The 15,210-nt window shown below is 52.1% G+C and overlaps 1 protein-coding gene across 2 annotated transcripts in view; it reads right to left on the reverse strand.

Moving 5' to 3' along the window:
* The window catches only part of LOC135904976 (uncharacterized), a 361,077-nt gene that overhangs the window by 163,312 nt on the left and 182,555 nt on the right, over nt 1–15,210 (reverse strand). The gene's annotated exons all lie outside the window — the stretch shown is intronic.

The following is a 15,210-nucleotide window of genomic DNA, read 5'->3' on the forward strand; positions in this document are numbered from 1 at the left end:
ACAAGAGCAGCAGAGGAAGTCAAGAGACCCAACGGTATGCCTGTTATGTGTGGGATACGACGGAAACAAGCAAACAAATAAAAATGAAAGAAACGTACACGGGAAACCGATTTCTCCTTTCCCGGCCTATTTTAGTGAAAAAGGGCGGCGGCTCACTTAGCCGTACACTACAAGGGTGTGTGGAAAATTGAAAGCCCGCGGCGATCGGTGCGTCGTCAGCGGATGGCACGCAAAAAAGAAGAAAAAAAGAAAGGAGAGAAAGAACAAACGAAAAAGAAACGCAAGGCGATAGAGAGTGGGGACGAGAGGCGAAAGAAAGAAAGAAATTGTGCAATAAATGCTGATGGGACCACGGGAACATATAGGATATCGTTACCTTCCTACTCTTGTTCTTTGCGCTTTTGATCTCTCGCCGCCTCCGCCCCCCTTTTTTTCTTTACTTTCTTTTTTTCGGGTAAAAGAAAAAGAAAGGCCTAATCGCCGGCCCTTTGACTGCAACGCGGCCTTCCTCCTATTTGGATCGCTCGAAGAAAAATAAAGGAAATGGCGGCCACCATAGAAGCCACGCCGCCGTTCCAGATAAGTGCTATCTCATCCCTGGAGGAACTGCGGGCCATTGAATAGGGCCTCCTCCTACGCTGGAGGAGGAGGCGAGAGGGGGAGGCGCCTCTCTTTCACCCAGCACACACACACACTGTCAATACTCTTCTTCCTCCGCTTCCCTCTTCGCGCTGCTGAATGACAATACTGATAATGACGATATAAAGAAAAGAAGGGCCACAGAATGGAGGCACGTCCATTAGCGATAACGGCCGGTGAGCGCACGGATATAGCAACGCACGCACGTGTACCGTAGGAGGAGACCTCGGCGGTGCTGAGCACAGCGGCGAAGCACTCGTACAGGCACGCAGGCTTCAGCGGAGAAACGGCAGCTTACAACGGGAATCCTTCCACTGGCATATGCGTGCACGTCTCGTATACAAGTGGGCTGTCGAACGTAGGTATATAATTACGCGTTGTAAAGACCGTGTAACAAGTGACGCCACTAATCAACCACCTCTTTTCTTTACGTCCACTGCAGGACGAAGACCTCCTCTCCCTGCGATATCCAGCTACTCCTGCACGTAGTTTTACCATCCCACCGGAACCCCGTTCGAAGGAATCGTTCCTTCGTCCGACCCGACGGCGTTTCGTGAGACCCTCCGTCCCGTATAATGCGCGCATGGACGCAAACAAGCTTGGCTTCGCTCGCGTGCGCACACGATTCCCGAGTGACTGAGCTGCGTTTGGAGCGCGCTGTCCTTGCATCACTCAGCCGCTGGGCAGAGGCCAATGGGTCGTTGACGGGGGAGAGGGAGGCCAACACCAGAGCAGCCTTGGAAGGCGGCGACCGAGAACGACGGTCCACGGCCAGCGGAAGCCGCCATCCTTGGGCCTCTGCTGTTCCTTGTAGGATACGCGGACGCTGCGACGGCGTCGCCCGCTTCTGGGCTATAAATGGACGCCACAGATACAAGCCCAAGCCAGGTTATAGTGATCGATACCGTACTCTCCAGCTTTACTCTCTTACATTTCGAGCCAAGCGACCCTAACTAACAGCGTGACATCAGGTTTTCGGCATATTTCGGCCGTTTGAAAGAAGGTGAAGTTTTTTGGAAGCAAAGAGGAAAAAAAAGAAAGTGAAGGACAGGAAAATTTAGAGCCAGGCTCGCTATGCTGTGCTGGCGTGACGAGGTAAAGAGGACAAAACGTGATAGGAGAAGAGGAGATCGAGATTTAAAAAAAGAAAAGAAGGAAGAAAGAAAGGAGGTCCGCGCACTAACGTGATGCAACTATCGGAGCAACGCGTTTAAAGGCTTCTGTGTCGCACTCGGCATGAACGGGTGCCTTGGGATTTCATTCTCCGTCGAGGGACGATCGTCCAGTTTGTCAAACGCGGTCGAAAGCGCTTTTCCAGTCACACTGTGTGGAGAGCGGGTAACAGAGGGGATGCCTTGTCTTCTCCTCGCAGCCACATTTGCGGCAGGCAAGGCTGGCCAAACGTTTTAAGTTCCAGTATTCGCCTTTTTCAGAATGCAGTGCAACTGTCGTTCTTCTTTTTTTCGGTAATCACCAAAGTATAGCACGGAGAAGGCATTGTGAAAACATACGACACCCTGACGAGCAGATGCGAGAACTGCGAAGCGTAGTCGGCTTCCGGCTTTCATGTTCGCTTCACTTCTGGACAATAAGGTGTCAGCGAACTGTAAGACTAACCTAGAAGGGCAATCTACCCGCTCAACTTAATATAAAGTTACACTACCCATTCCACCACACCGTAGCGAAACAGGGAGAGTGAATTGGGCCGCAACTTCAACACTGCTGATGTTCGGAGATTGTCAAAGTCACGAGCTTGTCATCTCTGATTGATTCACACGGCTACGGCGGCCTTTCAGACCGGCTGAAAGCACCAAAATGGCTGAGTTTGACAGTTCTGGGCAAAGGGAGTTCGTACATGTTTGCGAATACGAATAAACCATGTGGCCACTTACTAGTTTTTATTTGTACGGCACGGAAATGTACCTCTACAACTTTGCCATTCTGACATGCGAGGAGACAACGGTGGATTGTCAGCGCACGCGTTATTCAACGTGTCTTCCAACGAAATCATATTCCCAATTTCTTAGATTGACGGGTGCGTCAACCAATGCACTCTGGAGAACTTCGGGGAATGCGATGAGCCCCGAGTATACTTCACGAGCCATTTCGTCCCGCGGTTATTCTTGTTTGTGTCCCGCTCCGTCCATGCTCATTTTTTTCCATTTTTTTTTGTATTCACAAACTTCTTATCGTTCAGATACGCACCCAGGGTTTGGTCACGCCAAGCAAACAAACAAAAAATATCGGTGCGTATAGATCACGCGTTGGCCATCCTGTCCGCAAAATAATACATTTACTTGCGCACTGAACAATAGCCGCAATGTCAGTCTAGAGCCCGCGCACCCCATATATTCTCGGAGCAGCCAGTCTGGTCGCTAGCAATGGCGGCGTCTCGTGTTCAATGCAGCGTCACGGACGAGGAGCTGCTGCAGCACGTAAGCAGCCTTGCGACAACGCAAACAGGATGATTTCCCTGACACGCACGCAGAACGCGCCTGATCGGGTGCATGTTCCGCAGAAACAATTACGCAACAAAATAGGAAAGGGCCACAAATTGTAGTCGGCACACGAGACGTATGCATGTCAAAGGGCTGTTCAGCATATAAGCAAGGCAGTGGCGACCCGCCGAGGTGGCTTAGAGGCTTTGGTCTTGCACCGCATGTCGATGGAGGCTAAGTGCAAAAAACACCCGTGTAACGTGCGTGCATTAGGTGCACGTTAAAGAACCCCAGGTGGTGAAAATTAATCCGGAGTCACGCTCCACGGCGTGCCTCATAATCAGGCGAGGTAGTCCGTAAGAGTCCACCTAGTGGACTGTTCATTTCGGCAGTTCCCGATTGGCTAAGGCCGCTCGTATACTCCTCGCTCGTACAGCTGCATCCAGTCAGCAGCGGCCGAAATGGACAGTCCACAAGGTGGACTCTAACATGATATCCCCTCCCCCCCCGCCCCCAGGTCATGGTATTTGGAACATAAAACCCCAGGATTTTAAGGCAGTGGCGCGCGTTTGTCTATCGAGAGGTTGCGAGCTTCCACGGCGTTGACGACGGGTTTGCGTACAGGACCACAGGAGCGCGCGTGCAAGCGCATAAACACACACACACAGAGACACTGCGAGCGGCGGTCAAAGAGGACGCACCACTTCCAGCGCTGCCTCGCAACCTCGGGCGGCACCAGCGAACCGTGGTGCTGGGTCGCTCTACTATCGCGCGGCGCGTCCCGCGAGTCAGCCACTCGCGTCAAACGACGAAGAAGACCCTGCGGTGCCATTGTGTCCCCGCTCTTCTCCTTCCGCCGCCGTGCAGTCGCCGCCGTTAATGGAGGCGGCCATGCGAGACGCGAAAGCACACTCCCCCCCCTCTCTCTTCTTCTTCTTCTTTTCGCCCCCCCCCCCCCCCTCCATCCCTGCTGCTTCGATCGGCCCGGTCAGCAGCGCTGACGTCGACGGGACCTCGGCGTCGTCGCCGACGTCACACGGCCTCTCTGTTGCGCGCGGCCCCGGGTTCGGCGCCGGGAGCCCGCCGTCAGCGGAACAGCGAGAGGCCCGCTTCCTAGCTGGACGAACTGCATAGCCGAGACTATTGACACCCGAACGTCGCAGCATGTATGCGGGAACGGCGTGTTGTGTAGTATAGGACAGGGAGAGGGGATGGCATAGAAGATAGCGTAGAAAAAGGAGGACGAAAGGCCCTTCATAAAATTATATACACGGTTCGTGACAAAGTCGAATGGTTCATCTTCGTTTACGTGTGCGCGGTACTGCGAATTTAATTCGTTAGGAACAAATAAACGCCATTTGGTGCGTACCAGCTTCAAGTAAAAACCGCGCAATCCAATATAGGCAGAAGGTCGCCCATCCCCGCTGCGAAGTCCCCGCTGCATATCGCGCAGTTTTTTACTTGGAGCCGCTAAGAAACGCCGGCTAGATTGTTCTGGCGCTGCAGAGAGCGATGCACGTATAGCGAGTTTTTCAAAAAAAGGGGCAAAAATTTCTAAAAATTTTTTAGAACAAAAATTTCCAGCCAGTGCGAAACGTGGTCGAGCACCCGTTTGTATTGCAAGACGGCCTCGTTTCGGAAAAACAGCACTTATAGAGACGCCGACTTTCACCGCGCCCGGAAGCTGTAAGCGGAGCCGCCGTGTAACTGCGGAGACATGCGCAACCTCGTTTCGAAGTGTTAAGAGCTTGCAAGTTGCCGACCAACTACACAGCGGTGAACAAAGTAGTTACACGGCGTGTACAGCAGCCACCAGCCCAGTCTACAAAACGGGGCGTGAAAAAGAGCGCGCTTCGAGCATAAGCGCCTCCAACAAGTGCCGGGACTACACGGCGCGAAGTCCTCGGCACCCCGGTGTCGCGACCTTCGGTCCCTCCTCCCGTCAGCGCCATTCGGGCCGCTCGTGAAGCGGGACCCGAGGCGCGACCGCATTTCTCCGCACGCGCGAACAGCTTTGCAACGGCCGGCAACAGTTCTTTTCACCACGGCGGCGCGGAAGGCCTTTGCGTCACGCCGATGGAATTTTAATTCTCCGCACATTTTTTTTTTTTTCGTCTCGCTATTGCCTTTCACCGTTTCGGCCGCGCGATCGTCGCTCTGGCAAGTGCCGAAGCTTTTGTTCTGGGCTGCCGAGAAAAAGAAAAAAAAAAGAATGCCGGTTTTTTGAAGGATGGCGGCAGGGCCGCAATCCGGACCCGGACGGGTGCTCCATTACGAGCGGCCGGAGCTCCATGCAGGCAGCGTTGGACCACGAATAAAAAATAAGAAAAGATAAAGAAATAGAGACAGAAAGAAAAAAAGAAGTAACAAGCCCGGCTTCGCCGAGCGAAGGAAACTGTCCCCGGAGCGTGCTGTATAGGCGCCGGCATTATGTGCCGGACAGTGTGCCCGTCGCGATTAGGGCCGCGGATGTATGGCGGATGTAGGCTATCGGTGCGACGCGCACCAACGCGCAGATCAACGTAGCTTGGCGAATTGCTCCCGGGAAAAGGGGAGCGCCAGAGTACGCGCGAAAGGGGGAGGCATGACGTCATCGTAGCATCGACTTATCAGTCGTGGACCAGACGCGCCGCGGTTTCGAAGAGGTCTCGGGGTTGCATTAGCACGTCGTCATCCGCCAGATTAAACCTTATGCCAGACACTTCATCTGCATGCACCCTTCCGTAGCATCGATGTGACGCAAGGTGCGAAGTGCGTGGCGGTTGGTAAAAGGTGCTCCCCATTGGTTGGCCGCGTTCGCTAGTGCCATGGCCGACGTCGCTATTGGCTGGAACGTGCTCAGAACAGTTCTAGAACGCAAGAACTTAACGTGAGAGCTATAGAACTGAGAACGTAAGAATTAACGGTAACAACTTATAGCGTAAGACAGCCCTGGTCCTATCATCGTCTTTCCGCGCTTGTTAAACTTGACGTGAGAATGTGTTCGCGAATACGGGCCCCAGGCCGTATTGACAAAAATAAGCTTCCGCATTCAAAAAAGTAAGAAAGAAAAAGGCACGAAATAAGAAGAAGGAAAATGAAAAACAAGAAAAAGGAAAGATTCTCTTCAAAAATCACAACTCTTTGTAAGCGGAGGTGACAGCCAGTGGCTCGACGTTACAAACATGGTCTCCGCGATCTCACAACGCGCGCTGCCAGATCTCGGACGCCGTGTAACCAGCGAAAGCAGACGGACAGCAATGTCCAACAAAAGGTTTCGTGAATCTCGCCTCGCTCTTTAACCAAGTTCGAACGAAACAGCCCGACTGAGCATGCTGTCAACTTTCACGGTTTGTAAGACGTGTTTAGTACGCACCCGCTATATCGTCTGACGTGAGGCGGGTTTCGTTCGGTAAGTTTTCCCAAACTGCAGTCGGTTGCAAGTTGAGCGGGCGTTCCGTGCTCACGTCTTTTTTTTTTTTTCTGTGTAACGTCTTTTAACTGCTTCCATCGCAGTCGTGGATTTCACCGCTCTTTGCTGTCAATTTATTTTGCCGTTCCACAGTTTTCCGGAGGCCTCGAACCAAAACCTCAATACGACCGAGTACTTGGCGCGTACTGCGACAAGAAGAAGCGAGCGCGCACAGGCACGCGTGCGAACACGCACGCGCGAAAAATAATAAAAAAAACTTTTTTTTCTCGCCCGCACAGTCGAGTCACCTTGGCCTCAAAGACGAACGGAGAAACGAATGCGTCCGTCACGACGCCGGTGGCCCGAGTCGGTCCGACATGGCCCACTGGGCGCGCGGGCCACGTAAACGAGCGAGCCTAAGTGACACGCGAATGGCCTGTTGCCAAAAACGAAGGAGGTTCTTTCCTCCATCTCCCCTCTCTCTCTCTTTCTTTTGTTCTTTGCTTCTGCAGTTCCTTCGACTGTACTCACTCGACCGGTTTCTTCATTTAGGTACATTTTCACCGTAATTTCAAAGCCGGTGCAGCCGGTGCAGTCGAGAAAGGGCGCGAACGGGCTGAACGAGAAGAATGCGACACCCAGGCGTCCTTCCAACGGGGCCGCGGAATGAACAAAGAAAACAGGGTCAACCATAAGCCATAAACAATAACCAAAAACTGTCAACCATAAGGTCCCTGCAACACTTCGCGCGAATCTCGGCGTCATGGTGACCATCGCGTGTCAAGCGACCTGACCTTGTCTGGCGCCTGCATGAATTTCAGGATTCTAGCAGTTCCGATATGTTCTCTCTCTCTTTTTTTTTTTTTACAAGCTGTCCGAGGAAATGCATTGGCGTTGCAGTTACTTTTCTGCTTAAATGCATAAAACAGCATTTTCTTTAAAACAAAACCGCGCGCTCTTACCGCCACCGTCATGGCGCATATCTCTTAAACCATCCATCCAGCCATCCTCACCGAGCCAGCCATCCTCAGAATTCGTTCCAAGAAAATGTACATTAAACGTACATGTAAATGTAAATGTAAATGTACATTGCAAAAACATTGTACATTAGAAAGTGTATTATCACAGTTATGTTGATTATTCAATTAATTATTTCGATCGATTACTCGTAGGAGTAAAGACCGCCTCATTGAGCAGTTCATATCATGGGATAGAATAGTGCTAACTTACACTTGGATTTTATTTCAATTTGGTTCAATAAAAAAAAACATCCCTAGATGACGAAGCTTTAAACTTCCGAACAGTTTGTGACCTTCGGCCACTGACCCCGCAGACTGCTATGTTGTCCCCATAAACTAGCACGGGATGCGTGAAATGCAAATACCTCGCTGCATTCCTTCCCAGCATACGAAAATATCCAGCTTTTCTTCAATAGTGCAGTGCTTCAGCTTCATGACGCTTATGTAAATATGTGGCGCTTAGCTTACTCTCAAAACGCCGGCAAAAGATTTCTGTAAAGACCATACAATTTTACCGACGCTTGCTTGGCTGGCATGTTATCAGTAATAAACTTATTGTTACAGATGGTCTCCGCACCGCGAAGACAAAGCTCATCTGTCTCCACGTGGTCCGGGCATTCAAAAAAATTCCACAGTGTACTCTTCAGTTGTACGGTTGCTCAGTCCTCTCCTCCCTTTGACCCGTACGCTCACGAGACCACGGGTATATATATAACCGCACTTGTGAACCATCTAGAACACCGAATACCTGACACGTTATACAGGTCCTGTTCCGACTTCGTGGAAGAACCACCTCATGGATGTTACAGATGCGACAGTGAACCCGCTGACCACCCGCATGCTGCGATTCAGCCGCCCTTCCTATACGATACTCCCGTGAACGCCCACCAATCTATACCTCCGGACACCGATGGCTGCTTGACTGACTTTCCTTCTCTCTTTCTGACCTTTCTCATCTTTCCCCTTTCTTCTTCCCCAAGTGTGGGGAAGCCAACCAGTAACCTCCCTGGCCTCGTTACCTGTTTTCATTTTGGAAAGCTACCCCTTTGGAAGGTTACCCCTTTTTGGGAGGTTATCTGCTTTTAGAAACATAGGCCTTTTGAAAGCTTACGGCTTTTGATTGTTATTGTACTAAAGAATGGAGATGAATATCGCAACAAACATGCATTTACCCCGGCAAGAAACAGCTGCAGCCTATTCGTTCGCTCTCATCACGCAAAGAACGGCCCAAGCCCGTCCGCCTCGTCGACGGACGGCCAGACAAGGGCGCGCGCGAGGAGGTCCGATCGCGAGCGAACGCTCGGGACAGAGACAAACTGAACTGCGCCCGTGCACGGTTATCCTCTTCCTCCCCAAACGGGAGCGATCACGTCTCGGAAGGAAAAGCGCCCGAGCTGGTGCGCAGAACGCAAACGAACTGAGTGTGTGCGCAGTGTGTGCGAGTGCGAGCGCACGAAGGGCTGCGCATACGGCCCGGGGACGGGCTGCTCCGCGGACATAATGGAAGATCACGGAGGATCCGGTGGCCGGAGAGGACACGCGCTGCTGCTCCTCGCTGGGCGCGCGCCAGGCAGACGCTCGGCACGGGGTCCCGGCCGTGTTTGAGTTGAGCGGCTCGCGTAATCCGGCCCCCCCCTCCGACGCTGTAGTGCACAACCGGCTGCCGAGATTCCCACGACTCGATTCGTCGCCGCTCGACTATAGCTGCCCTCGTTGCTTGCGCATACTTTTTCTTATCTCTTACCCACGTCCTTTTAGGCTAAGCGTTGGGGTGATGGAGGAAAAACGAACGCCGAGCGAAGTTTGAGAACGACGGGATCGAACTCGGAACGGCACGCTGTTATGCTCGCTCGCTCTCGACTGCCGACACGGTAAATACGCTCTGCCCCAGCCCACATGCGCCGAAAAAGTTGCAGCTCGAGAATATATTCCTCACCAGCGAAAACTCCACGCTGTGTGTGGCTATACGAAGATATACGGAGACAGGCTACAAAGAGAAGAGAGGCAGGCGAGGTCAACCAGAACTCAAATGTTTGCTACCCTACTCGAGGGAAGAGGGGGAAGAGGAAACAGAAACCAAGAAAATATAAAGGAGACGCACCGTACAGATGCACGCGCGCACAGCAGTCCACGCCAGGGAGCATCGGCATGGGGAAGAACGCAGACGACGGGACAAGAGCGAAATAATTAGGCCGAGCACATGGTAGCAGGTGCGCCATTTGTACCTATTTTGTCCCGTCGTCTGCCCCGACTTGTCCAGATCCGAGCTGTCGCTACCACGCAACGCACCTCACCGCCGGCATCTTCACGATCACTGGCACGACGATGATGCGGATCAACAGAAATGAACGCTTTCACTCTACCACTTCCCCCACTTCCTCCCTCATTTCCCGTGTTGCTGACCGATGTTGTTTAGGCGTCATACGCCAGCTATATGGGTATAATAAAAAACACACAAAAAGGAAACGCAACGATAAAATTAAAACAATCGCTTTTTTTTTTTTTGTACACTCACCAATCGCCGTAGACGCGTCTACGACGGTCTTCGGTTAGACGTACTGCCTCGCTCATTATGAGCTACACCGCGAAAGCGTGCTCGACTGAAGCGTTGTGACGTAGTTCAATCCAAGCGCTTTAGTGCAGTGCAAACGGCCATGCCGTTAACAAGGTGTCACAGCAGTGCAACATTTCTCGCAGCCTTTTCGCATCTATTTCAGTCGATTCACTGCGGTGCAATCAAGTGATTCCTTCCCACTTTGACACTGCACTCGACAAATAGAAAAAGGCGGCCTTTCCTTTTTTTTTCGTAGCTAAGCTGAAATCCGTACTGGTTGTCCGCCCATTCTGCCGTCTCTAAGGCGAAACAGCTCGGTTTTATGCTGTAATAAACTTCGCCAGAAACAGAAGCATACGAGTGAGAAAATTAAACAAAGGTGGAAAGAAAACAGAGGTGGCGGGATGGCTTAATACATTTACGACTTCGATCAAGGGAACTGACGAACCGGGCACACAGAATTGGCCCCAGTTCTGGATCAATACCCGTATACTGGGTTATTACAGGCAGCGGACGATCCCAGACGCGGTGCTCGCCCTGCTGCAAAACGGATTGTCTTTAATTTCACAACGCGCACCTCGAAAATCGCTCCATTATTTTCCCATCAAACGCACGGCGTTCTCCCACCGTTCTTTATTTCGAGGCTTTCCTCTATTGCTAGTATAGAGTGCGCGGTGCGAGTAACGGTCTACAACAGCCGCGGCTGCAGATTAAGTTCGCTCAGCTCGCCTTGCAAGCTTTAGGGCTCGCCTGCGGCGCTCAATGTTGTACGGTTAGTGACTACGAGGATTTGCAGGTAACATGCCACCGTGTTAAAGCGGAGCTAAAGAGTCGCATTGGGCTACTTAAGTTATAGACAACAAGGTAGAAAACAAGTCAGTCTCACCGCGAGCGGAGTGTACCTCTCAACGAGAATGTAAGAACAAGCGACTAGCCGGGCGGAATCACTCCAATATTTTCGGTTAGCAATTCGTGACATCACAGACTAGAGTAAAGTTGGTCGAGCCTGGTAAGTTGCTTATATTTTTGTTTTACTTGAGCAAGGAACCACTCTAGTCGGAAACATACTAGTGATCAAGCACGCAAATATGCTGCAGATACCAACTACCACATTACGCTCTGAGAAAAAAATAATAATAACACCTCCCGTACAGTGGAGTAGCTAGGTCGTCTGGCACCCGGTGCCCATAGGTCTTCTTCTGTCAAGACCCCCCCCCCCCCCCGGTGTAGTCAAGGAAGGCGAGGATAACAACAATTTCCGGGTGTCTGTCTGTCTGTCTGTCTGTCTGTCTGTTTATGTTTGTGTTTGTGTGTGTGTGTGTGTTATTCAGTCAGTCAGTCAACCAATCAATTGCTTCCTTCGCCAATAACACTTCGGCCCAGGCGTGCAGGACAAATACGCGACGAAGCCGTGCTACGCATGAGAAAGAGAGAGAGAGAGACGATCGTCCGGCTCGCCCCCCTCCTCCTCTCTGCGGCCAGCGGAGGGTGTTGCGCGTCGATCGGGTCGAACGTGCGGGGTGCGCGGCGACGATCGGCGGGGTTTTTCACCGGCGAAATGAGTGCCGCTCAGGCGCCTTCTCCTCGGCCGGCCATCCGTCGATCGCGATGGCGCTCGCCAAGTAGAGCGGCACGGCGGATGACACGGCGAGAGCGAGAGGACGGCCCGAATCCGGGAGACGTGCGCGCGAACCACCCCGCGCGGTGGAAGGAAGGCGGCGGCGTCGGTCGATGTGAACAATGGCACGTTAAAGTGGTCCCTGCCCCGTTCCTCATCGGTGGTCCCTTCCGTGCCGTCTCCTCTTCGACGCCGCTCCTCGGAAAATGAGCGCCCGTCTCCTCGGCTCTGTTCGGCGCAAACGGACCGCGCACGCTCTACGGGGACGATCGGGCACGGCGCCCGTCGAGACCCGCTCGTTAAACGGGGCCCCACCGTACGCGGAGACGGCGGGGCACTCGTCGATCGGGACGACGACGGAGCTGCGACGGAGCTTCCTTCTCTTGGAGACGCGGTTGGTACGTAAAACAGCTCAAAGAGACCGGACTAGAGTCCCGCTACAGTTTGTCCCGGCCGTTAGCGCCTGTCCTAGTTCCATTTACGCTGTTTTCGTCCCATGACAACGCAGCTTACTACAAAGGCGCAATATAAAACGCAAATAAAATTAAACATAAAGGAGGGTCATGTCCTTTTGACGAAGCTGCCGACCGTTCGCTTTTGCAGATGCTAGCTTTCACAAATACGTCGTCGCATTATCCTCGTGCGACGAACTTATGGACTGCGAGGGTATAGCACAGTAGCGTCAATGTCTCTATCATGGAGGAGGAAAATAAGCTACGACCGAGCATTAGGTCCCGCAGCCAGCCTTGGCAAGCTAACTCTCTCCGTGAAGCCATTCCTTTCGCTTCTTTCGTCGCAGTGTTGGCCTAACGGGTGACTCGGCACATTGGCGAAGAAGAATGCATAATTCCCGGCAGTTTCCAGCCCACGCGTACTTGCTCGGTTGCCCTGCCGTAGCACCTGCAGAGCGGGAGCATTCAGAACTACCACACACTCTGACGTTACGATCACGTGTTCAAACGACTCGTCTGACTTCACTCCATGTTGCACAATGGTTCTTCCTATGTTTCCTTCTTCCTTCATCCATAGTCTCTATGCCAAGATAGAACGTACAAATAAATGCGGTCTCGATTCGACAGCAGCGCCAGCTAGGGCACGCCTCTGCCAGGTGGAGCCACTTGCCTAACACATTTTCCTTTGTTCTCCACACCGTAACAGTGGGAAACCCAGCTCACCAACGTCAACCGCGATGACCAGCGTCAGCCGGTGAACAGGGCAAGGCAGGCGGCCAGGTCACATAGCTTCCTGAACTGAGGAGGCCACTCGCCAGGAAGGCGGCCAAACAACTTCGTCCGTTCTCAGTAAAGTTCCATCATCGTTCCTGCTTCGACGCGAGAACACAGTCCTAGGTTAGTTGCGTTAGCGCTGCTGCAGACAAGCGCAGATGGCAGGCAACCCGCTGTGTCGGGGTTTTGCTAGCAGGCGCTCAAGCGTGCTCGAAATGGATCCAGCTCGCTGCGACGTCACTCGTGGGGATGGACGGACGCCCTTTCGGAAAGTTCACACTTCTTGGTCAACGGTACTGTCATCTAAAAATTGCCGAGCCGTTGAAGGAAGCACCCGTGACACGCGCTTTAGAGCCACATTAGAAAATACGGGTGAGCGACTGGCCTTCGAAAGTGTTCGCTAAAGCTGGCCTCCCCACAGTACGGGAAATCGCAGGGAGAAGTCGACTTCACAGGCCGCCTTCGTGTCACGGCAAACAAAACCAACAATGTTATTGCCTTGGTGACAGAGAAGAGTCGTTTTCAACATGCGATAGATAAGCAAGTAAAATCCCATCGCCAGTGAACAAACCAGAGCCGAAAATCCTTTCGGAACGCGACCGCCGTTTCGAGAGTCGAATCCGCGGCCACGCGCTAAGCAGAAGGATGCCACAGCTCCTCAACCACCGCATCAGCTATTATCGGCATGGTGATGATATGTAAAACTAAACAAAAGAGGTTACATTCTGCGCTTTTACTAGTCAATACCACGATCTGATTATAAGGCACGCCGTAATGGGGCCTCCGCACTAATATGATCACCTGTGGTTGTTTAACGCGCACCTAAATCTTAGTACACGAGCACCTTTGCATTTCGCCCCTATCGAGCCGCGGCCACCGAATCCGGGATTAAACCCGGGACCTCAAACTCAAGAGAGCCACGCCATAGCCGCTTGGTTCATGTTCAAGGAATCTGGATATTGCCCATTCGGCAATCTGTTGAACTTCGCCGCAACACAGCAGCTTAACTCAGTGGACAGCACTTTAAAAAAAAAAAAGCAGACATATTCCAACATACCGACTTAGTTTAAACAGGTATTTGCCAAAAATGTCAACAGGGCACTTCTTTCTAATAATACAATCATTTAGGACACTTAGTCGGCACTTAGTGCTACGTTATAACAACGAAGTTTGGACTAAGCGCCTCAAATGCGTGTTACTACACGGAAGTCCCCTCTGGACGATGCTGACAAAAACTCGAGGAAACTAGCTTGATCGCTTGAACCATACTTTTGCGAAGCGCTGTCCACTGAATTAGGCTGGTGTACCGCGGTGAAGTTGAACAAATTTTCGAAGAAGCAACGTCCAAAATTCCTAGACATGCGCGGCGGGTCGGCGATGAGACGGAAGAGACCGGGTAGATTAAAATAATGCAGTTGAAGATGAAAACAAACACGAAGAAAGAAAGAAAGAAAGAAAGAAAGTGAATCGGCCATTGTTTCCGGTGCTTGCACGTGGACTGCGACGAGGCATCGTGACGGACTCTTCAACGGTCTCGTTCTTCAAAAAGTCGGACGCCCACGCTGCAGCCTTCCCGCGAAGGACGCGCAAGGGCGGCAACGGTGCGCGCAGTCTATTATGTACTACGTCTCGCATGTTGCAACAGGCGGCTGGCAATAGACGTGGCGTGGTCGGGTGTGTCCGGGTCAGGGAACCCAGTACGAAGAGGAGGGAGTATAAAAAAAGAACACGAAACAAACCAAACAAGCGCAAATGGAAGCCTGCGCTTTCACACTTGAGCCGCCCTCCCCACCCACCAATATAGAGAGAGGCGATCCTACGGAGCCCGTCGGTGGACCCACCACCAAGATAGTTCTTTTTTTTTTTTTAGCCACAATGCTAAGCAAGATAAGTCACGCAGATAATACACCAGCAGCTACTCCACCCCGCCGCAGCACCGGAGAGAGAGGGAGAAATACAAGCTCTAATGGTATACTGGAGACGACAGCTGGCCGCCTATGGAGAACCGAATGACAACTACGGCGGGATGCAGTTGCTCTTAACGAGCGGGACTTTTCCCTAAGCAGTGTTTCTGCTTAATCTCTGATCGCGCTATCTTGCCATCACACATTTAGATGCGAAATTGAAATCAACCTTTGGCAGCGGGAAGGATCACCGTGGTGTAACTGGCCAGGAAAACTGCTGTAAAGCTTAATTTTGGACTCTTTCAAGGGACTGCAAGCTACACAGAGAGGAACTGCAAGTGCCACATAAAGAGACCCTCATAGGCGGAGCAATAGGTGCTGTATAAGTTCAGGTGCAAGCAAATGCTATCTCTGGGCAACA

Source organism: Dermacentor albipictus, chromosome 6 (assembly GCF_038994185.2).
Source record: "Dermacentor albipictus isolate Rhodes 1998 colony chromosome 6, USDA_Dalb.pri_finalv2, whole genome shotgun sequence".
NCBI lineage: Eukaryota > Metazoa > Arthropoda > Arachnida > Ixodida > Ixodidae > Dermacentor > Dermacentor albipictus.